We start from the raw sequence: 24,347 nt of genomic DNA on the forward strand, positions 1-24,347 counted from the left end.
AGGGGCCATAGGGTAGTCACATGTGACCATCATCGACACAGTGATATTTTAGGTATGAGAGACTATAGGGCTATCAAGTATCAAGCTAGGCCTTCTATGACTTAACAACCTTTTAGGGGATAATCTAGTGTTTTTAGTAGTTAGGATATTCTAATTATGGTGGGGCCTAGCCAACATAGGTTTATATGAGAGGCACATGTTATGTATGTCTTAGTATCAGACAAAGAGTGCCCACAAGGATTTAGAGTAGGTGGACACCATCCTAGGATGTCAAAGTAGATAGTTGATATGTGGGTAAAACCCATAGAGTTTTTGCAATGATTGAGAACTAGAAAATTGACCATTAGTCCATGATCATCGAGGTTGTAGGTATGATTAATAGTGAATAAGTTAGTGTAACATTTAATTTTAGGGCATCTTATTCTTTTGTTTTCCCATCTATAATGGAGTGTTGCAAGCTAGTGGGCATCTAGATAGGATAATAGGTGGAAGGTTGATTTATTCTCAAGGGATCACAAGGTGGTTGTAGATTTAGTGGTTAGGGTTTTCCAATTGGCTTTCAGGGGCATCACCATGTATTAGTGGATCTTTGAATTACACTAATACATTCATTATAATCAATTTCTGCATCTTTCGTGGTGATTGAGGTTAATAATGAACATGTGAATGAATAGTAGTTGTATACACTTAAAAATGGTCTGAAGATAATTAATAGAATCAGCAATTATTTAATTAATCCTCCTTCCAAATTTGATTGAATTCATTAGCAATTTGATTAAATTCCCCCATTCATCTACTTATTAATAAATATAAGGATTTACTTAATAGGTTCATTTCAATAATCCCCTTTAATTAATTAATTCAAATTATTCAATCCCCCCCATCAAAATCATTTCTTCTAAATCACATAATTAATTAAAACAAATCAAATTCATGAGTTGTTGAAATTAATTAGCATTTTCCTATTATTTGAATTTTTAAACTCAAATTACTCAAATTCTCCTAACATCTAACCACCTAACCTAATTACTCCTAAACCTAACCTATTCCATCTAACCTCGGGTTTGCTTAAACCCCATCCTAGCTTGCACATCCTAACCACCATGTTCCCTTTTAATGGACACTTTGCCCTCTCATGATAAAAGCTTCTTGACACTTATCACCAAGTGTTCCCTTCCAACCAACCCCTTTTCTTACCTACCACCAATTGTCCCCTTTCATCCAACCTCTTCTCAACCCACCTCCAATTTAACCATTGATGTCTTTAGATCAAATCTCGACCGTCGATTCATGCCACATCACCCCTGACCTTGGAAAATCCTATAAATAGACCCCATTTTGGAGTTCAAAGGATCCCGATTTCATAATCATCTCATTTGCACTTATGCATTGTTACTATAGGCATCTAGCTTCTAGTCTATCATTTTAGCTTAAATCTTATCTTATTTCTTAGCATAATCATAGAATCATATAGCTTAATCATATTATCAAGGTAGATCATGCATATTCATCATTTAAATCCTCCATTTAAGTGTAGTCAAGTCACTGGAGTTTGCATACCAAGATCTAAGAGCAAAATTCACACTCGCATTTACTAGGAGGCCATAGATCGCTTAGCTATGGTTTTCTTTTTCTTTGATTTAATTCACTAACCATTGCTTGTAATGATTTATTGAGTGCATTGTGTTTACAGGTACAGGTACACTTAACAGAGCATGACATTTTGGCACCCACCGTGGGGCCGAAATCATCCTTTTTGGCTTGTCAATCTTCAGCAAACTTCATCTCTATCCAGCTCTAGTTCAGAAAGTCATACGAGTTTCTTTTCCTACTCGTATGAACTCCCTTTTAGTCCAGGACAACAAATCATCTTGACTCGTATCAGGTGAATTCTATGTCGTACGATATCACTTTTCTTGTCGTACTAAATCTAAATCTTTGTTGTACGAGTCTATTTCTTGCAAATTATTTACTCGTACTAGCTTGATCCTGTGTCGTACGAGCCTATCTTGACTACTGTCTGAGATCTAAATATTTGTCATTTCATCTTATAAATCAGGTCGTACGAGTCTCTGCATCTGTGATTTTTGATAAACTGTAAGTTAGGGTTTTTTGATTCTAATATGAAAGTTTCTAACACTAACCCTGACTGATTTATGAGATTTTTGGCAACCTAATGAGTTTTACAGGATTCTTGTTAAAGAAACGCTTGTCAAAGACATAATTCAAAACATAAATGACTACTAATAGGTTTATTTTGCAGGTTGCCTAAGAAAATTTGACCAAACTTGGTGTATTCATTAAATTTTTTAGGCAAACTTGTCTTTTGCGCTAAAAATGAACAAACATGTCTTATGTGATTGTGATGATAGGCGAGTATGCTCTCACATTTTTTAGGTGATCAGAAAGCTAGACTCATCTTTTTACTTTTATTAGTAGGCCTACCCTCCGGAAAAGTAATAACTCTTAGCCATTAAGGTCGGCGAGAGGGGAACAACCTAAGTGGGAATGGCTAAACACCAAGTAATTGTTAGAGTAATTGGGTCTTTAATTGATTAATTAAACAATATTTGTTTAAATCTTTAAGTTCTCAATTATCTTTTTACACTTAAGATAACATTAGGTGCATATAATTAATTATTTTAATTAATTATTGATGCCCTCCTAAATAGCACAAGGTTATTCTAAGATCAAAGAACACAAAAACATACAAAACATTAGTGTTAGTCAATCTAAAACTAAACATATGAAGGCATTCCAAAAGAGACACAAAGAGACATGCTAATATATCTAATAAGTAAAACAAAGATCATGAGACATCTCCAACTGCCTCTTAGCATGGCCTTAGCTTCTTCTCCCTTGTTCCTCTCCTCTCCAAGTCCCAAAATAGTGTAGCTCTCAGCAACTTTTTGCACTATGGATGCTTATGGAGGATTGAGATTGTAGTATAGCTCTAAATGTGAAATAAAAAGCTAATACTAATGCTAAAATGATGTATTTTAACCAAAAAGACAAGATGTTAGATTGCTTATGCTAAAATGCTCTCTAAAATGTTTATAGCTTAGATGCATACAAGTTTTCAGGATCTGGATTATGAAGGAATGGGCTCTATTTATAGGAAAAATGGAGCAATGGATGGCCAGGATTGAAGGGTTTAATCAAGGGTCAAGCTTGAAAGTTGGGGATCCATGTGCACAATTGGCACCAATGAAATGGTGGCAAGTGTCAACATAGGGTTGGGTTGAAAGAAGAGGTTGGAGGCATTAAAGGCCTGAGAAGACCTCATGGTTATCTAAAGGCTAAGAGTCAAGTCTAAATTAGGATTACCCACTAGATTAGGAGTTAATTCAAGGATAAACCTTTGTGCAAATGATTAAGAGATAATCATGGTCAAAGCATTAAAGGCTTGATGAGACCTTTGGGTTGGGTAGAGGTTGAGTCAAAACAAATGTTTTAACCATGTGGGAGGGTTTGGGGTAACCATTAATGGTTTTTGAAGACTTTGTGGATTAAGTGGTTGAAGGTTGGAAGCTTTCAAAGGTTATCCAAGACTTTGAGACATTTAGTGGTTGAAGGTTGAAAGCCTTTAATGGTTATCAAAGACTTTTAGGCTTTAAGAAGTGACTCCCTTTTGCTTAGGAATGTGACAAAGTTTAGAAGATAGTTTAGGCTAATTAGAAGTGATTAGAAGAATCTAGAAGGGGTTTAGTCATGCAAGTGGATTTGGTGGGTGAGGGAAAATAGGATTTTATTTAAAATAAAAATTCATTTATTTCAATAAATGTGTGCAAGTTGCATTTGTAGGAAAATGCAAGTGGGGTGGGGATAATGATTTAAATAAATGTTTTATTTAATTTATTTAAAAGAGGAAAAGGGGATTTTAATTAAATAAATTGATTTTATTTATTTAATTAATTGGAATTTGATTTTAATGAATTAATTAAAATAAATTGAATAATTTATTTAATTAATAGAAGAATGTTTGGAGATGAATTAATTAAATATTAATTTAATTAACTGATGGCTAGTAGATTTTTAATCAAATAAATAGCGAATATTTATTTAATTAAGCTAGACAGATTTGTGTGACTACATTTGCCCCTCTTTGAGACGGTGCGGTTTATCGCGTCGTTTCAAAGAAAGAAAAATTGATGTGAAGAAATGCCCCATAAAATCTAAATTTAATGGGTGGTATGCCCCCTCGAGAGATGGGCCGAAAATTTTTGAAAAATCGGGCGATCTCTCGAAAAAGAATGAAAATTGGTAGGGTGTTAGAAGAGAAGAAGTTAGCAATGTGGGTGAAAAATAGAAGAAATCAGAGATAAAATGGAGAAACATCAAGCCAGTGAGTACCCTTAGGTCATGCAGGAGATACAGTGAAAATGTGGTGGTTGTTCTTTTGAGTGATGCTATACAATTGATCAAAATTGGTTGAACAATCAAGTGCAATCGGTTGAATTGCCCCGGTCAAGTCAAAGCATGACAGTTGATGCCAGTTGTTTGCTTGGACAAGATAAAGTCTAAGTAAGTGAATCAAAGTGACCTGATGAGACTTAGCCAATTGATGCAATTGCCTGATGAAGTCAAGGTATATGAAGCAAAAATACTCGTTGAGACATAGACAATTGATGTAATTGTCCGTTGGATTGTGTTTGATTGGTTGATCAATTGATAGTGTGTGCATGTGATGGATGGTTGTGGGGAATCATGGCAGCCCCGTTGAGACTAGGTCATTATGATAAATGCCTGATATAGTTTAGGATTACCATGATCGATTACCTGTTGAGACCCAAAGATACTTGATCAGAGTATCTGTTGATAGTCTAGGTGTGTGTGAGTTGATGTATCTGTGTAGATAGAGTAACTTGCTTGATTGTGTGGATGAATGAGGATGGGAAACACAATCCCTCCTATTAGACATGGATGGTGATGAACGTGGCTTGATTGGGTTGATGGGAAACGATGAAGGGTATGTGATGTTGATTATCAAGATGGGGAGGGTTGAGGGGATTCGATGTTAGAAGAAATGGAGGACCTATGACTCATTGCTATGGAAGAAGAGGAAAATAGAGTATGCATTATTATGACTATGTATGCATGATATGCAGCTATTATGAATGTATGGATGGTTGGAATGCAACGGAATGCAGTATATACAGATGAGATGGAATGACGATCCATAGTGCTCGACTTTCATCATTGAGCTTTAAAATGTTGGAAGAAAATACAAGCAACTTGACATAAAAATTCAAGATGACCAAAGTATTTCTTACATGGATTTGATATAGCAAGTTAATACAAGCAACTTGATATAATGGATCAAGTTGACCTGAGTATTGCTTGCGGAACAGACAAGGATTATCTCCATTCATGCATGACGTGGATCATCCTCCTTGATCTTAGGCTGATCAGATCCTGAGACAAGTGCATACTGTACTAAGAAATAAAACCTTTATCCAATTTGGAGGAAGAGGAATCAAAGGATGAGCATTGTACCTGTAACCAAACAGTATATATACATAAAGAATAAAGAATATGGATCCTTGGTAATGGTTCATGCTCATATGGTCAAGGTATACGCTGTAGTTAGCAAACCGTAGTGATCTATGACTGTATTTGGCATAAGATCACGTAGCTTAGTGAACTTCCCACATAGACACCATTAGTACATGCCCCAGAACTTCATCGGAAATAATGTGCAAACGATACAAAATAATGCTGAAAGAGTCCGATATAGATAAACAAATGATTGTACTCACAAATCAACCAAATATTTGATAGCCTAACAGAATTTTCTTGTCAAAGAAAATGTCATTTTGTCTTTGTTTTGGTAAGAAAGGATGCATCCTTGTTTTTTAAAGACAGTTTGGATTGTTGATGTTGATTGTTTTGGTTTGATTGGTAAATGGTCAGTGTGTGAGTAGTTTTGTCAATGTTTATTTTGTATTTGATCAGATGACTATGTACAAGGTGTTGCCATGTTTTTGTGTGATTTTTGATGGGTTTTCCGATGTTTTTTGGATTTTGTAAAACAATTTTGAATGTTTTTGGTATTTTGAGAGTCATTTTTGAATGTTTTTGGATTTTACGAGACATTTTTGAATGTTTTTTGATATTTTGAGAGTCATTTTTGAATGTTTTTGGATTTTGCGAGACATTTTTGAATGTTTTTTGATATTTTCTGATGATTGCCTGAATGAAGAGCGTAATGATATATAAGACAATGTAGAATCCACTTCCATCACTAGGATAAGGGTATTGCCCCCAGTTTGTAGAGCTGACTATGAAAAGGTGGGATGCTAGACGCATGGAGTACTTTCTTAATTGCAGATCAAATAACAAGCCATGGTGGGGATGGATGGATGTGTGTGTGTATGAATGTGATCACAACGATCTTGAAAGATACTGGAGCCATTGCCTTTACAAGTGGCGCCTGTTTGCCAGGTTTTCACCATCGTACTTACCCAAGGTGCCACCGGAGTGGTTGTTCACCATTTGGATGTATGAGTTTTCTTGAATTTTTTTGAATGTTTTTGTATTTTCTTCAGGACATTTTCTGAATGTTTTTGGTATTTTTCTGATATGCAGGGGAGCCTGATGCTCTATACACCTTAGGTATAAAACCGTTTGAGGTGCATGCTATTGATTGGATCTGCAAGTGGTTCTCCTTCTGATGTAGCCAACTGATATGCCCCGGACCCGAATACAGCAGTGACAACATATGGGCCCAGCCAGTTTGATTCAAACTTGCCCTGATGTTCTCGGTTTGGTTGGTTGCGAGGATTCTCTCGAAGAACAAGATCACCTACCTCAAATGTACGAGATCGAACTCGGTGATTGTAGCTTCTACTCATGTGCTGCTGATAGGCTTTGAGGTGATTGTATGCAGCTTGTTGCTTCTCATCAAGTAACTCTAAGTCCTGCAGACGTGATACTCTATAGGCTTCATCATCGATGAGATTGTGCAATGAAACCCGTAGTGATGGTATCTCAACCTCAATAGGTAAGATAGCTTCGGCACCATAGACCAATGAATAAGGAGTTGCACCTGTAGGGGTCCGAATGCTAGTTCAATATGCCCATAGTGCTGGATTCAATTGAACATGCCAATCACGGCCGACATCATTGACTATCTTCTTTAGGATCCTCAGTATGTTTTTATTGGATGCTTCAGCCTGATCATTGCCTTGTGGGTAATAGGGAGTGGAAAAGCGGTGTTGGATATGAAATTTCTCACAAAGCTCACGGACATCCTGATTTTTGAAAGGAAGACCATTATCTATGACAATGGACATGGGCACACCATACTGGTAGATGATGTAGTTGAGGATGAATGAGGCGATCTGCTTGCCGGTGACTTGGGTAAGTGGAACAGCTTCAATCCACTTGGTGAAATATTCGGTGGCGGTGATAATGAATTTATGGTCGTTGGATGAAGATGGATGAATCTTACCCACAAGGTCAAGGCCCCATTGACAAAAAGGCCATGGTGTTGTGATTGGTTGCAGTTCCTGTGCTGGTGCATGTATCAGGTCACCGTGAACTTGACATTTCTTGCATTTCTTGACAAAGTAGTAGGAATCCTTTTCCATAGATGGCCAATAGTATCCAGCTCGCATGAGTTTCTTGGCTAGTGACAGACCACTTGAGTGAGTCCCACAAATTCCTTCATGTACTTCTTCCAAAGCCTTTGTTATCTCATCTTGTTCCAGACATCGAAGGAGAGTACCATCAAGACCGCGTCAGTATAGGGTTTCGGCAATAATGGTATATCGAGCAGTTTGGCGAATGAAGGTTTTATGTTGGTTATTTGATTAGTTGGGAGGAAGGGTGTGATCACGGAGATAGGTGTAGAAATCACCGTACCATGGGGATTCAGAACCAACAAGGTGACATATCATTTCGGATTCGGGGATATCATAAGCGGGGATCCAAAGCTGTTCTACCAAGAACTCGTAGCGTGTTGAATTCTGTGGAAGATCTAGTAGAGATGCGATGGTAGCCATAGCGTCAGCAGCTCGATTCTGATCTCTTGGTATCTGCTCAAAGGTGATAGTAGTAAATGATGTCTTTAGATTGTCCACCATTTGCTTATATGGCATGATTTTATCATCTTTGGTCTGATACTCATCTGATGCTTGTCGAATGACCAGTTGTGAGTCGCTATATACTTGCAGTTCTTGTAATTTCCATTGTATGGCTAGCCTGAGTCCTGTGATCAAGGCCTCATACTCTGCTATGTTGTTTGTGCATGGAAATGTGAGCTTGTAACACTTCAGGATGCTATCACCTTGAGGTGTGATAAACAAAATGCCTACCCCCGAGCCGTGCCTAGTGTATGAACCATCAAAGTATAATTTCCATGACTGTGCTTCTGTAATCATGAATATCTCTTCATTTGGAAAATTGGAAATGAGAGGATGATCACCTATGAGAGGTGCATCAGCCAACTGATCTGCAGTAACCTGACCTTTGATAGCTTTACGGTCCACATACTCGATATCAAATTCACTTAGAATCATCACCCATTTGGCCAAGCGACCTGTCAATGCTGCTTTGCTAGGTAAGTACTTCAGTGGATCAATCTTTGCGATGAGTTGTACCTTGTGTGTCAACAGATAGTGCCACAATTTAGTGGCTGCTAAGATCACCGCTAGGCAAGCTCGCTCAATAGGTGTGTAATTGAGTTCATAGCCAACCAGTGTGCGAGAGATGTAGTATACAACACACTCTTTTCCTTCTGCATTATGTTGTGCCAGTAGTACACCCAATGCTATACTTGTTGCTGAGATATAGAGCAATAATGGTCTACTTGGATCTAGTGGCATCAGCAATGGTGGATTCATGAGATAGTCTTTAAGTGCCTAAAATGCTTGCTGGCATTTGGCATCCCACTGAAAGCGGATGTTCTTGTGTAGCAGGTGTGTGAAGGGGTGACACTTATCAGCCAATTGTGCAATGAATCTTCGGATGGATTGAAGCTGCCCTTGTAATGTCCTTAGCTGACTGATATTCTTTGGAGGTGGCATGTCCATGATTGCTTTTACCTTTGCTGGGTCGACCTCAATACCTTTGCTTGAGACAATGTATCTTAGAAGCTTCCCGAAGGTCACTCCAAAGACACATTTCTTTGGGTTGAGTCGAACATGGTATTGTTCCAGTCTACCAAAGATTTTATCTAAGATGTGGAGATGCCCGTCTCTGGTGAGTGATTTTGCAAGTAAGTCATCAACATAATCTTCCATCATAGTATGCATCATGTCATGGAAGATGGTGGTCATTGCTCATTGATAGGTTGCTCCTGCATTCTTGAGACTGAAAGGCATTACATTCCAGCAATATTTGCCCCATGGACATGTGAAGGCTGTCTTCTGTTGATCTTCGGGTGCGATCTTTATTTGATTGTAGCCAGAAAAGCCATCCATGAGTGAAAGCATTGCATGTCCTACTGTTAAATCCACTATGATGTCGATATTTGGTAGGGGGAAATCATCTTTAGGACAAGCCTTATTTAGATCTTTGAAGTCGGTACAAATGCGGATGCCCCCTTTTGGTTTGCCAACTGGCACGATGTTGGAGATCCATTCTGCATAATCAATTGGTCTAATGAAACCAACAACTAGGAGTTTCTTGAGTTCTATTTTGACTAGCACTGCAATCTGGGGATGCATCTTATGAAGCTTCTGCTTGACAGGTTTGGCTCCTTCTGCTACGGCGAGGTGATGCATGACTAAATCAGGATCAAGTCCAGGCATGTCTGCATATGACCATGCAAAGTTGATCTGACGCTGTTGGAAGAACTCTATAAATGTAGGTTGTTCCTCTGGAGTGAGAAGAGATGCCAGATGTATAATATGAGGATTTTCAGGAGTCCCCACATTGTATTCATTGGTTTCCTCGATAAGAATCGTTGATCATTCCTGTTGTGTACTAGTAGGGAGAATGTCAAACCCATCATCCTCAAGCGCCTCAGAGAGGTTTTTACCATTGGATATGCTCTTTCTTTTTACTTTTGTTGGATCAAACAGTGCCACAGTGTGGTTTTCACTAGAAGATCCATGTTTTATTGTTATATTTTTACAGCTGAAGGGTTTGGCATCTACCCCGAAGTATGCTACGCTATTAAGTTCAATGGCGAATCCAGCTTTGTGATCCCCGCTTGGTAGATTATCCCTTAATTTCAAAAATTCAATGATAGCCTCATCATTTTGGAAGAGGTCAAGACATGGGGGATTTGATTGGGTCCATTCGATGAGTTCAGGGTGGATAATGGGCATTACTTCATCGATTAGGTTAAGTACGTTAGATGTATCAGTGAAGGTTAAGACAGTGTGGTGAAGGTCGTTGATGGTACTCTCCCTGTCAGAATCAGGCGTAGGATGAGACGTAGGGTCTGTGGAAGATGTTTCCAGCTCAGGTACCCAAGTGGTCTTTATCTATGCTTCTCCGTAAATAGGGATGTCTTTGCGGGGTGGAGGTGGTGATGTGCCTTCCTCATCTGAAGTGTTAAGCTGTACAGAATCAAATTCCCACTCATGTGAGTCGGTCTCTGAATCACTTTCCAACATCCGATTGCTATACCATACTGGGATGTTGCTAGAGTTGAATACTGCAGGCGTGATTGGTTTATGTACCTTTGTAGTGACCGGTGCTGCAGGAACTGTGATGGGGTTTAAAGGTTTGGTTACTGGAAGTATCAGCAGTGTTGATTTAGTGGCTTCTGTTGGAATGGCTGGTGCCATAGATGCTGCTGTGGGTTTTGCTACAAATGGTGTTGCTGATGGGATTATTGGCTTGATTGGTGGGATGTTTGGCATTGGTGATGGTTGCGGTGGAGTTGTGAGCCTTGATGGGGCAGTGGGGATAGTGCTTGATGGTGCTTTGATTATAAAAGGTGTCCTCTTTGTCGTAGGTGGGCAAAATGGTTTGCTGGGTTTTCCTTTGAATCTGAGTTTAGGAAGGATCTCTTTTTCAAAGCCTAGGCCTGTATTACCTTTGGGCTTGAACTCTGGCAGCAGCGGTTCATGTCGTCCTTGTTTGCAGTATCCCAAAGCACTCTGACCGTCATACCCCATTCTTTGCATAATGAGGAGGCCTTTGCCATACTGTTCCGTAGGAAGTGTAACTCGAGGTATATCAGTGGTGATGGGATCTTTATAGATCCAGTCCGCTAGGTCCTCATCTTGTGTTTCTTCCTCTTGACTCTTTCCAAGGACAAAAGGCGTCAAAGCACATGCGGGCGTGACTATGGGTTTTTGGAGTAACTGTTGTGGTTTACCATGTGTTCTAGGAGAAGTGGGCATTTGTCCCACACAAAAGAGCTGACTCAAGTTATATTCCCCGAGGCCTTCCTCTGCGACTTTCATCTTAAGCTTTTCTTCCTTGGGTATAGGGATGTTCGAACTGGCAAGAGAGGCGGGATTTACATATGATGTGGAAGAAATAGCTTCCCTATTATTAGGAACAGTAATCTCCGATTGATGGCTGATATTATGGCAAAATGCAAAGGGATTTGCATCGCCCAGGATTTTGATCTCTGTACCGTTATGTGGGAACTTGATACATTGATGGTAGGTAGATGGAACGACTTGCATGGCATGTATCCAAGGTCTCCCTAATAATAGATTATATGGCAGAGGAAGGTCCAGAACCTGACAAATTATGTGCTTTACCACAGGGCCAACCCGGATTGGTAGTACCATAGCCCCTTTGGATGAACGCTCTGCATCATCATAGGCTTTGATGGTGATCTTCTTGCGAGGATCCACTGATTCTATTGCATATCCCAATGCTGTGACCAACTGTAGTGTACAAATGTTTAGGCCTGCTCCATTATCTATCAAGACTCGCTTGATCCTGTGTTGGTTGATAAAGCCTTCAATGTGTAGCGAAGCATTATGAGGTTGTTGGAAAGAAGAGTTGTCACTTTCGGAAAAGTGAGACAAGGTGATGACTTGAGACTTCCAACCATGGCTTGAAACTGGTCCGTATTCAGGTTTGCAGGGACTGACGCCTCTTGGAGTGCTTGATCCAAGATTGTTTTATGAGATGGTGATAGGCGTAATAGTTCTAAAATGGATATGAGGGCAGGCGTTTTATCTAATTGTTCCACAAGATTGTATTGCTTTGGGACGGAGGTGGTGCCTTGTGGAGCTACCTTGATGGTGAACTTGCCACGACGCGTAACAACATTGCAATTGGAGTTGGGATTTTTGAAGGTTATAGTTGCAACTTGTTCATTGGCATCATATAGGTGATTTACAGTGTAGTTATACGTAGCCTGCGTATAATCAGTGGTATCAGTGCCTCGCCGGGAAGTGGAAGGACCCCTTTGATCTTGTGATGGAAGTGGATTCTTGAACATCTGATGATCATTATTGGTCGTTTTTGGATCATGTCCTTCAATCTCAATTTCTCCTCGATCAATAAGATCTTGAATGAGATCTTTCAATCGGTGACAATTACTTGTTTTGTGTCCTCTTCCTTGATGGAACTCATAGTGTTCAGTATCTCTCCACCATGCTGGTTTGACCTGAGGCTCATGGTTGGATAGTTTAGGTAGAGTGATCAAATTCTGAGAAATGAGTTGTCGCATCACTGTTTCAATGGGTTCCCCTAAGGGAGTGTATGTGCGTTTTTGTTTTTGTGGACGAGGTCTTGGTTCATCATGAGATGTGATGCGACCTTGATTGGAAGGAACATTTGTGTTATTCTGTGGTGGAGGATTTTGTCCTGCAAATCAAACCACAGGTTGTGCATTTTGGATAGTCCGAGCATCCACAACTCCATCGTTGACGATATTCTTATTCTTGTTCCAGAAGTTTGGTTTATCACTATTGAAGCACGGGCGAGGACCATCTTCTGGTTCATTAAAGATTTTGATGAGTCCTTTCTTGATGAGTGCCCTTTCACATTTTATACCCTTGGTGATCATATCGTTAAAAGAGTCTGTGTCTTTTACATCCAGGTGAAATTCCATTTCTTCGTTTAAGTTGGAAATGAAAATTTCGACTAGTTCTCGTTCAGGTAACTGAAGAGAACGTCTGCTAGACATTTGGCGCCATCATTGCAGGAATACTGAGAATAATTCACCTGGTTTTTGTTTGGTGTTGCATAGATCAGCCATGGTGATGTCGCGTTCAATGTTATAAGAGTAATGAGATAGGAACTTCTAGATGAGTTCCTCAAATGTTCTAATGCCACCTGGTAGTCAGGAAAACCATGATGTGGTTGTTCCTCCCAAGCTTTGGGGAAAAAGGCACATTAGGTATGTGTCCTCATAAGCCACTTCAAGACAAGCGGAATGAAATTCTCGGACATGATCACGGGGATCTCCCTTTCCTCTATATTTTTCGAATTTTGGTGTTTCGAACCCACGTGGAAAGGGTGGCATATAAAGATTCCTATCAAAAGGATAGGGACAGATGTCATTAAGTGAGAATTGATTGGTCTTAACACCACTATGAAGTTGTTGGGCAAGATTCTCGACTTGTTGCCGCAACATCTCCATTTCATTTGGAGGAGGAGGTGGTGGGTTACCTCGAGGAATGTTATATCTGATGTGATTTCTACCCCTTTCCTCCTCATGGCGACTTTGTCTTTCTGATGCTTGTCTTAATTAGGCAAGATCAAAGTCCGAGGGGAGTTTGGCTCCTTCTTGAGAGAGTTTTAAGAAGTGAGCATCCGCATTTCTCTTTAGTATTTCATCAAATAATTTGTTAAAATGAGGGTTATGCTGAACCCTTTCGATTGTTGAAGAAGTGGGAGTACTTGGGTTTTCGTCATTCACATTTCCTCCAAGTGCTTCTTGAAATTCATTGAGGTTGTCCTCTTCTTCCTCAATTTCTATTTCTCGTTGCCTTGATCGTGATCGGGTTTGAGCCATTTTGTTTGCAAGTTTGTGTTGAAGTTGATTGAAGATGATGATGAGTTGTTGATGAAAGATTGATGATTAGTGGATTGTATAAGGATCTCTAGCACTTTAAGGTAGATGTAACCGAAATTCCTTCTTTGAATTGCTTGTTTGTTTTGAGGAGTTTGGATGTGATAAGGTGTAGAGAAATCTGAGATGTGTTACAGATTTTGACTACCTAGTAATGAGAGGATTCACTCATGAACTAGTTTTACCCTGCGTAGATGTGTCTCTTAGGATGAGCTTATCCTAGATGTAGAAACAATCTAAAAAGTGATGTGATGTGTTTGATTTCAAGCGATATCTAAAAAAGGAATCTTGGGACAAGAACCTCTTAATGTTTTGAGAGTTTTGGGATTTATTGATGATGGAATAATGATGTATGAATGAGATGATGGATGTTTTGTTTTCAACCTCAATAAAAACTTTGTGTTATAAATGGAACAAACTCTATCTCTTCTCTTTCAGGCGTTGGTGGCTCTTCTCGAGCTGTGTTGTAGGTGATATAGATGTTTGGGAAGAAGTTGGGATTAATCTTTCCTCCTTGATTTTTGTGATAACTTAGAGCCCTATATTGCATAAAAGTGTTGTGGTTCAATGATTCTGAATCAAACTCGTTTGTTTTACCTTGAAGGTAGAGACGCATGCGATGTAGAAAGACTCTATGTGAGATGAAGATTTGTCTATTGAGATAGAAGAATTTCCTCCATTTGATCAAAGCCTTTGAGCTTAATGGTCTCCTTTTCAAGTTGATATTTTGATGACACTTCTTCTTTCGCAAGTTGTGAAGAATGGTCATAAAATTTGTCTCTTTGTTGTTTGTACTATGTTTTTGGTATTTTTGTTTGTTTTTGAGAAATGTTGGATGAATACTTTGTTTTTGGGATTGATTTTCTGATTTTTCCTTGACAAGAAAACAAAGCAAGCACACAAACACAAGAATGTTGCCTCAAAGGCACAAATGAGTATGGGTCTAGATCAACCCAATTCTTGGACTTGTTTTTGACCCTTCCTTTAGATTTATTTTAAGGTGTAGTTCCAAAGCCTGAAGTCGGCTCAATTTGCACTAGGTCTGTAAAATGAACATACTTCAAACACTTTTTATCCCTAAGGTCAAATGGCCAGTTGTGATAAATTTAGCCCACATCTTGATATTTCTTCGACTTTGGTACTACATACCTTATGAATCCCGTCATGGCAGGTAAGGATGTGATATACTAAGTCTTGCACGAGCATAACAAATAGATAATCCCTATGATGGGGGAGTCACCACTTTTATCAAGCCACAAGTGACTTTTCAAAAAGCTATGTTTCTACTCAAGGAAATATGTATGGTGAGTATCTTGGGAGAAAAACCTTCTATGCTCTTGCACTAAATTATACCTCAAATATCCTCAATCAATAGAATGGGTGGCTTACTACTTAAAGGTGTTTAGTCATGTTCGATGGCTTTGGACATAAGTTCATTCTACAGTGACTCACTTAAGAGTCTTGTAACTGGTGGTGGGGCCCATTTGTCCTTTCGGCCAGTTACACTGTAGGAACAGCTATACCCAAGGCTACAACTTTCGCTCTCACCTGATTTCTATAGCGGCTCGAAGGATTTACCGCTCGAGGTCATTCCCAAGAGTATCGATCCCTTGGCAGGCCTCTCTTAAAAAGATAAAATTTGAGTGTTACTAACACTTTTCTCTTGTACCTAGGACCACGAGAGCCAAGGGAGAGGATAGTGTGTGTTAGAAGTAGGTCCACTCGACTGACTTTTTGCACAAGCGTGCCAAATATGTAAAACACTTGTTCTTTTTAATCCAGTATTTGCAAAGATGATTTAACTATTTGGAGATGTTGCTCCAACAGTCATGGTGTTCGTTTTAACTTCAATGGAAAAATGTGTTGTAATCTAAAAATTTGGAAATCCTGGTCAACTTAATGAAAAACACGTTTTGCTTGAAGTAAAATTTGTTTGCAAAAAGATCAAAACAAGTGGATTGTGTATTTTATTTGCACCAAATTTTTGAAGTGTGGATTGTAAATTTTAGGTTCAAATTGATGCAATGAAATCAAATTTGTGTTGTTAATTTTAAGCACCAAAAGAAAATGAGTCCTAACTAGAAAGCAATGAATATTTTTTTTTTTTGTTTTTCAAGTTCTTTTTAAGAACTAAATGAAAATTTTGTGATTTTTATGTTGGGTTGTTAACCTGCATGAACAAAAAAAACAAGTTAGTAAAAAACAATGTTCAAGGGGGGCTTCCACAAGCCTAAGATACTCAATTTTTTGGTTACAAAGCGACTTGGACAACACTCTGTCGCAATAGCGTTAGTCTTCTTTTTAGACAGAAGCGCTAATTTATACAATAGTGCTAGTCTGCGCTTATATAAGCGCTAATTTACACCGTAGTGCTGAAAGAATAGAAAAATCCGAGAGGTCAAAAGCACCAGAAGAGTTTTAATAGCGCCAGAATTTGGACAAAAGCGCTAGAATGTTGTCAATAGCGTTGAAGCTTTTTCAATAGTGCTATTTTAGGGACAATAGCGCTAAAAGAAATTGTTTTGATAGCGCTAAAACGTGTTCATTAGCGTCGAAGCGCGACCTGTGTGGCACTTTCAACAAGCAAAATATGTTAGTTGTCAAAAAAATAATTGTTTGTTTTGCGTGTTCGATTCATGTCAGGTTCACCAAATGATGCCCTCCTAAATGGCACAAGGTTATTCTAAGATCAAAGAACACAAAAACATACAAAACATTAGTGTTAGTCAATCTAAAACTAAACATATGAAGGCATTCCAAAAGAGACACAAAGAGACATGCTAATATATCTAATAAGTAAAACAAAGATCATGAGACATCTCCAACTGCCTCTTAGCATGGCCTTAGCTTCTTCTCCCTTGTTCCTCTCCTCTCCAAGTCCCAAAATAGTGTAGCTCTCAGCAGCTTTTTGCACTATGGATGCTTATGGAGGATTGAGATTGTAGTATAGCTCTAAATGTGAAATAAAAAGCTAATACTAATGCTAAAATGATGTATTTTAACCAAAAAGACAAGATGTTAGATTGCTTATGCTAAAATGCTCTCTAAAATGTCTATAGCTTAGATGCATACAAGTTTTCAGGATCTGGATTATGAAGGAATGGGCTCTATTTATAGGAAAAATGGAACAATGGATGGCCAGGATTGAAGGGTTTAATCAAGGGTCAAGCTTGAAAGTTGGGGATCCATGTGCACAATTGGCACCAATGAAATGGTGACAAGTGTCAACATAGGGTTGGGTTGAAAGAAGAGGTTGGAGGCATTAAAGGCCTGAGAAGACCTCATGGTTATCTAAAGGCTAAGAGTCAAGTCTAAATTAGGATTACCCACTAGATTAGGAGTTAATTCAAGGATAAACCTTTGTGCAAATGATTAAGAGATAATCATGGTCAAAGCATTAAAGGCTTGATGAGACCTTTGGGTTGGGTAGAGGTTGAGTCAAAACAAATGTTTTAACCATGTGGGAGGGTTTGGGGTAACCATTAATGGTTTTTGAAGACTTTGTGGATTAAGTGGTTGAAGGTTGGAAGCTTTCAAAGGTTATCCAAGACTTTGAGACATTTAGTGGTTGAAGGTTGAAAGCCTTTAATGGTTATCAAAGACTTTTAGGCTTTGAGAAGTGACTCCCTTTTGCTTAGGAATGTGACAAAGTTTAGAAGATAGTTTAGGCTAATTAGAAGTGATTAGAAGAATCTAGAAGGGGTTTAGTCATGCAAGTGGATTTGGTGGGTGAGGGAAAATAGGATTTTATTTAAAATAAAAATTCATTTATTTCAATAAATGTGTGCAAGTTGCATTTGTAGGAAAATGCAAGTGGGGTGGGGATAATGATTTAAATAAATGTTTTATTTAATTTATTTAAAAGAGGAAAAGGGGATTTTAATTAAATAAATTGATTTTATTTATTTAATTAATTGGAATTTGATTTTAATGAATTAATTAAAATAAATTGAATAATTTATTTAATTAATAGAAGAATGTTTGGGGATGAATTAATTAAATATTAATTTAATTAACTGATGGCTAGTAGATTTTTAATCAAATAAATAGCGAATATTTATTTAATTAAGCTGGACAGATTTGTGTGACTACAATTATTATGTGCAAACCTAGGTTTTCCCTTTTAGGGTTTCTTGACCTATTAAAGGTTGAGCTCTTTCTTTTCATTGTATTATGATGAAGAAGGATTATTATTGACAATACATTTTGGAGATTATTGAGCTCTCTTTTTTAGCATATTTTCTGTGTATTCTTTCCTTCTGTGATTTGCTTCATTGCTTCTCCTTGTAACAGGTTTTTCAGCTTGCAGAGATTATTTGGGCTCATGTGGTGTTGTATTTTCTCAACTCCTATATGGTATTAGAGCATCAGATCTGAAGCTACCTATTCTTGTTTTGAGATTTTTGGCTTTGGAAGTAGATCTAGGGTTTCAGAAGTTTTTTTATGCACCTAGGGTTTGACATTTTTTTCTAAGCACTTTGGGCCTAAACGAACCTCACCATCGTGCTTAGAAGGCCCAAAAACCCCTATGGTCATATAAAATTCGACCTATTTTGGTTCCTGAGCCTTTGGGAGCATTTTTCTCCATATCAAGGCCGTTTGGCCCTGGCATGCATTTCGAGAAAAAAATTTCAAAAAAAGAAAAATATTTTGCTTTTTTACGACATGTAGGCCAGATTTTGATTTTTTATTAAAAAAAAATCTTCAAAAAAATCTCAGAGGCGAATAGGGTTTTAAAAAAATAATATATTTTTTTGAGGTTTCCATTTGTGGGTATCGTAGGGTACCGGACTATTAGTCTGGCCTCTGCGGTCCCCATCGGCAGCCCTTCCGGCCCCCACCAGCCCTTGCAACTCCCAGCCCCCACCGGCCTGGCCCCCTATGTTACCCGGCGACCGCCCAGCAGCCCCTCCGGCGGCCTTGCTCAGCCTACCGCCACCGCCTGCGGCCCCCCGCTCCTCGGTTGCAGCCGCCTGACCCCTGCTGGCCCCACGGCCACTGCCTGTGGCCCCGACCCTCTGCCCAGCCGCCGCTCAGCCCCGACCCGCTTCACTCCTTGGTTGCCGCTCCACCTAGCCCCCTGCTCCGTCGGCCTCCTTCCACCCGACTGCCCCTGGAGCTCCTCTCCACCACCAGAGAACCACCAGGCTACCACCGGAGTGCCGCTCCCTGGCCTCCTCTACCCAAACAAGCCACCAGACCTCTTTTTTGGCTTTTTTCAAGGGGGGGTTTGGTTTTTTGGCTCTATCTTGGGCATACAAAGTCATTTTTTTGAAAAGGAATAGGTGTCGGAAAGCTGGTTCCGAGCTGGACCTCATGGTGTTGGTAATTTTTTCCAATTTTTCTGTTTGACTGTGTTTTTTTCTAGTCAAATTGAGGTCTTATGTTTTGCACTCTGGGAGACGTAGAATGAGCATCCGACCTCCATTTTTTGAAAACTTTATATTTTCGAAAAGCGTGTGTTGTGTACTTTCCAGCCATTTGAGTTTTATTTCCAGATTTTGCTCCATGCATATTTTATTCAATTTTTTTCTTTTTAGCACTCTAGTGGATATCTTGGTTGTTTTAGGTCTTGGGATCTCTTCTCTGAGCAGGATGTCTCTATCTTGGTTCTCGTTTCTATTTCCAGTCTTGTTATCATTGTAGCTTGTATTTATACAAACACACTAAGATAAAGTGCCATCATGCATTGTTTACTTGGGATCTTGCACATCGTGTGTCTTGTTGTACATGCACTATTCATAGTGCCATGAGGAGGTTGATGTTTTCCTTGTGTGCCTTCTACCTTTGTCTAGTGAGTGTTCCTTCCATGACATTTGCCTCATGCTGTGTGTCAAGTGAGTGTTCTTTTCCACGACACCATGTACTTTTCTTAGCACCTTTGATGTTCCTGGTTCTTCGTCATGCAGTTCTTGTTGGCCATTCTTTTTAGTGTACCTATCCCTCTCCCTTTTCCGCATTATGGGGAGGTTTATCCTGTTGGTTCTAATGCTTCTGTGGTTCGATTGATTAGCTCTTTAGGCTTTGGTTTTTCATGCCATCTGTATCTTTGATTGCAGTTGTTTTCCTTGTTTGCCTTCTGATTCGAGTAGTGTCATTTGAGGGCACTCATACAGATTATAGTCTTCTCTACCTGGTCATGTTCTATTTCAGTGGAGGTTCTTCAGATCAGTAACTTCTCAGAGACAGTGCTTGCATCTATTTCATGCTTCAGTGGTATTCTTTTTCATCTCTTTTTGGAGTAGAGTTTTGTTCCCACGTGGTTTTCTTTATTTCTCTAGTTCATAGAGATTTCATTGTATTTGGGTACCTGATCAGGCCTTGTTGCCAAGACCCATCTTTCATGCTTTCAGTAGCTATTCTAGGTTTTAGCTTCTCCCTAAGTCTAGCTTAAGGTGGGGTATTAGAGTAATTGGGTCTTTACTTGATTAATTAAACAGTATTTGTTTAATTCTTTAAGTTCCCAATTATCTTTTTACACTTAAGCTAACATTAGGTGCATATAATTAATTATTTTAATTAATTATTATGTGCAAACCTAGGTTTTCCCTTTTAGGGTTTCTTGACCTATTAAAGTTTGAGTTCTTTCTTTTCATTGTATTATGATGAAGAAGGATTATTATTGACAATACATTTTGGATATTATTGAGCTCTCTCTTTTTGAGTATATTTTCTGTGTATTCTTTCCTTCTGTGATTTGCTTCATTGCTTCTCCTTGTAATAGGTTTCTCAGCTTGCAGAGATTATTTGGGCTCCTATGCTGTTGTATTTTCTCAACTCCTATAGTAATCCAACCCACTATAAAATAAACATGATTTGATGAAAATCAAGTCAATGACAGTGCTCAGGAATAGCTCTCCTCCGTACCTTTGGGTATAGTAAACCTTGGATTTCAAGGCTGGGAGACCTCTTAATTGAGATTATACCCCGACGCGCCGAACGGATCCCTTACTTGTTCCAAGTTAAAATAGAAGCTACCTGATTCACCTCCAAAAGGGTGATAATCTTTGTTCAAGAGAGATAGTAACTCTCCCAAGATATTTTCCATATCGTACCCCCATTAGCATTTGGAGTTGGATAATACGGCATTGAGAATCCATTGTGTGATGCTCAATGACCGTATTCTGATTAGCTATTGGGTGTGTACCTAAGTCAGCAAGCAAAGGTTTTCATTAATATGGCATTGAGAATCCATTGCGTGATGCTCAGCGACCATATTTTGATTAGCTATTGGGTGTGTACCTAAGTCAGCAAGCAAAGGTTTTCATTCTTAGCCAACTTCCTTAGGGTTTAGCATGCTTGGAGTCACTTATCATATCATGTGTTTGATGTGTATTCATCCCTAAATCGACAAATCAGACATCCAAAACACAAAGACATAAGTAAAACATTAAACTTCAGTTATCAAAATTCAACCAAATAAACTTCTTTTTTTATCTCTGCACTTTTATCTGTCGTACGAGTTAGGTTCTCTGTCGTACGAACCTGTTTTCATAAAATCTTTTGTCGTACTACACAGCATTCTATGTCATATGAGTCAATTATTTTTTCGTATGGTTCAAAAAAGTTTGTCGTACGAAATACTGCTTTTTACATGAAATTTCTGATTTGTTGTATGGTCTTGTGAGTTTTGTCATTCTAAACTGCATATCTTGTCGTACGAAACTATGCATTTGTCAGTTTAGAGTTGTGTCCTGTATGCCTGTTTTAGATTTGTCATTTATGCTTGATCAATTTGCAGTAAACATAAACACCTGTTAATCTATCGCTTGTGCTTAGATTGTCTCTTTGGTTCGCTTGGTCAAGTTATCATCCATCAAAATCAGACTTTAGAAAATATACACCTTAAGATTTTCAAATGCTTACCCTCAACAAGTTCAAAATCTAAACATCTCAAAGTGCATTATCACCCTATTTGATAAACTGATCACTCAAACATAGTTTCTCATCAGTGTCTATCATCCTCTATCACGAAACTGAAATGTTTGGTCAGGATAATCTTGTCCCACATTGTAGGATATATCATTCCTACTGGACTTGGTTCTTATCAAAATCACCATTGCACTCCAAAATCGAAGATCGAAAAACTTGCAAACCTTTAAACACTTGAATCCTCTTTTAGTGTCATATCACTCTATCATCTTTATATCAACAGTTGATCACTTATCAAAACAACCTTTAGACAATCAAATCCTAGCACAATATCAAACACAAGTGTATGCTCATTTTAACTAGGGCTCAAAGACAGAAATAGAAACGTTGGAAATAACTGAAGATCATAGAAACATGGAACATGAAGATGAAATACAAGTTGAAGGAGAAATTATAGAACAAAATATATCTGAGACATCAAGAAATACCCTCAATTCGATAAATTTATGTAGAAATTATTGGAGGAGGAAAAAGAAAAATATTTCCTAATGTTAGCAAAAGCTGGTGCTATGCTCCCCCAAGATTTTGATGTGAACAAATTGACACAAAAGAAAAGTGATCCTCCCCCTAATAACGAACAATATGAAGATATCTTCGGTCTCAAAATGAATAACACGTCAATTCCTAATAACACCAGAACCAATGAAGAAACTTACATGCCCAAAAGAGACGAAGTAGAAATTCTGAATAACATTCAATTCAATGAAAATACAAGGACTAGAGATGAAATAAGAAGAGATCCAGATTGCCCTAGAATATAAAATCATGGTTATACAAGAACAAATCATGTCGATAATCCTATTACAACTCTCACACAACAACTACAAACACTGCAAACAAAAATTCAAGATATGCAGAGAGGAAATGTTAGAAGATATTCACTTCAAGAAATATGTCCTTATCCATTCGACAAAAATCTAAACATGATACCATTTCCTATAGGTTGTGAAAATCCTAGATACGAAAAATATGATGGAAGCACTGACCCTCAAGAGAATATATGAGAATTTTGCACAATGAGTATGGAGTTTGCACATGAGGATACCTACTTAATGAGATTATTTCCAAAAAGCTTAACTGGACTAGCTATGGAATGGTTCTCCAAACTTCCACCTGGAATCAAATCATTCTCAGAATTGGTGGATAAGTTTGTTTCACAATACTCTTACAACATACAACATGAAGTAACAATGCTAGACCTATGTAACGCCAAACAAAAGGCTGGAGAACCTTTCATGACATTTTTACAATGATGGAGATGGTTAGCCTTGAGGTATCCTCGTACAGTGCCAGAGTATGAAAAAATGGACATATTTATCGACAACTTAAATGATCAAATGAGTTATTATTTAAAAATGCAAGGAAATCAAAGTTTCAAAAAAATGATTAATAATGGAATCAAAATGGAAGAAGCCATGATAAAGAAAGGTGAGTTGAAAATATATAAAGAAGGAGTCCATCCTCCTAACAACAACAACAATCATAACAACCACAATGATAAGCCAAAGTTATGGAATAGAAATTGAAATGTCGTCAATGATGGAATAGTAGATAACAACAATATAAAACTAAAACAACTAGTTTTTAATTTATCTACTCACTCAACATCGGCTCAACAAAACAATCATCACCAAAAAGAAACTATCAAAAGAAACTTCACAAGGAGGTATAACATTTGTGTTTCAGTCATTTTTCAACATCTTCCTCAAAAGAAGAATTCTTCCATTGCTGCAATTCAATCATATTTAATTTATATTTCATTGTTAATTCAAAAACCAGGATTTGACCTAAGACAAACCCCTATTCCCAACTTATTTTCCTTTCTGAGTGTGTGCAGAAGTAGGTACAAAGTTGTGACCTTTAGAATCAACATCATTTATAGAGATGAAGAGATCTCCATTATAGTGTGAAAAGTTTGGGGGACTAGGACGACCACCATCCTGGTCCCGAAAAACCAAGAACTTCTTTCGGGAATAGATTCATATCCATTTACATTACTTAGATCTAGGTTCGTGGCTCGATCCAGCGATTGCAGCTCACTGTTTGCATATTTTTACTTCAATTTCCAACACTTTAACCCTAATTTTAGCAATTTCAATAATTCAATTAAATTCAAGGGAAGGAAGAGGCATTTAAACCCCTTGGAATTAGATTAGTATCTAGATATGTTAGGCTCAGATCTATCTAATTCCTATATTTCCCTAATGTGATGGTCAAGTAAAAATTAGTTGTTTTCACACATCTAATGGTGGAAACCCTAATTTTTGACCATAAACAAGTAGTAAACATGATTCCACATTAAAATATATCACAAGACCATTTATCTTTTCTTAAGATATTTTTATTGTTCCAGTTAATGAAAGGTGTGATAGGTTTGTACCATTACAAAGTATTACATAACCAAAGAAAAGTGCCACCTAGGGTACATGAGAGGGGCACACCTAGCAAAAAATAGACCCAACAAATAAAGATT

The sequence above is a fragment of the Cryptomeria japonica genome, chromosome 3, assembly GCF_030272615.1.
Source record: "Cryptomeria japonica chromosome 3, Sugi_1.0, whole genome shotgun sequence".
In the NCBI taxonomy this organism is placed as follows: Eukaryota; Viridiplantae; Streptophyta; class Pinopsida; order Cupressales; family Cupressaceae; genus Cryptomeria; species Cryptomeria japonica.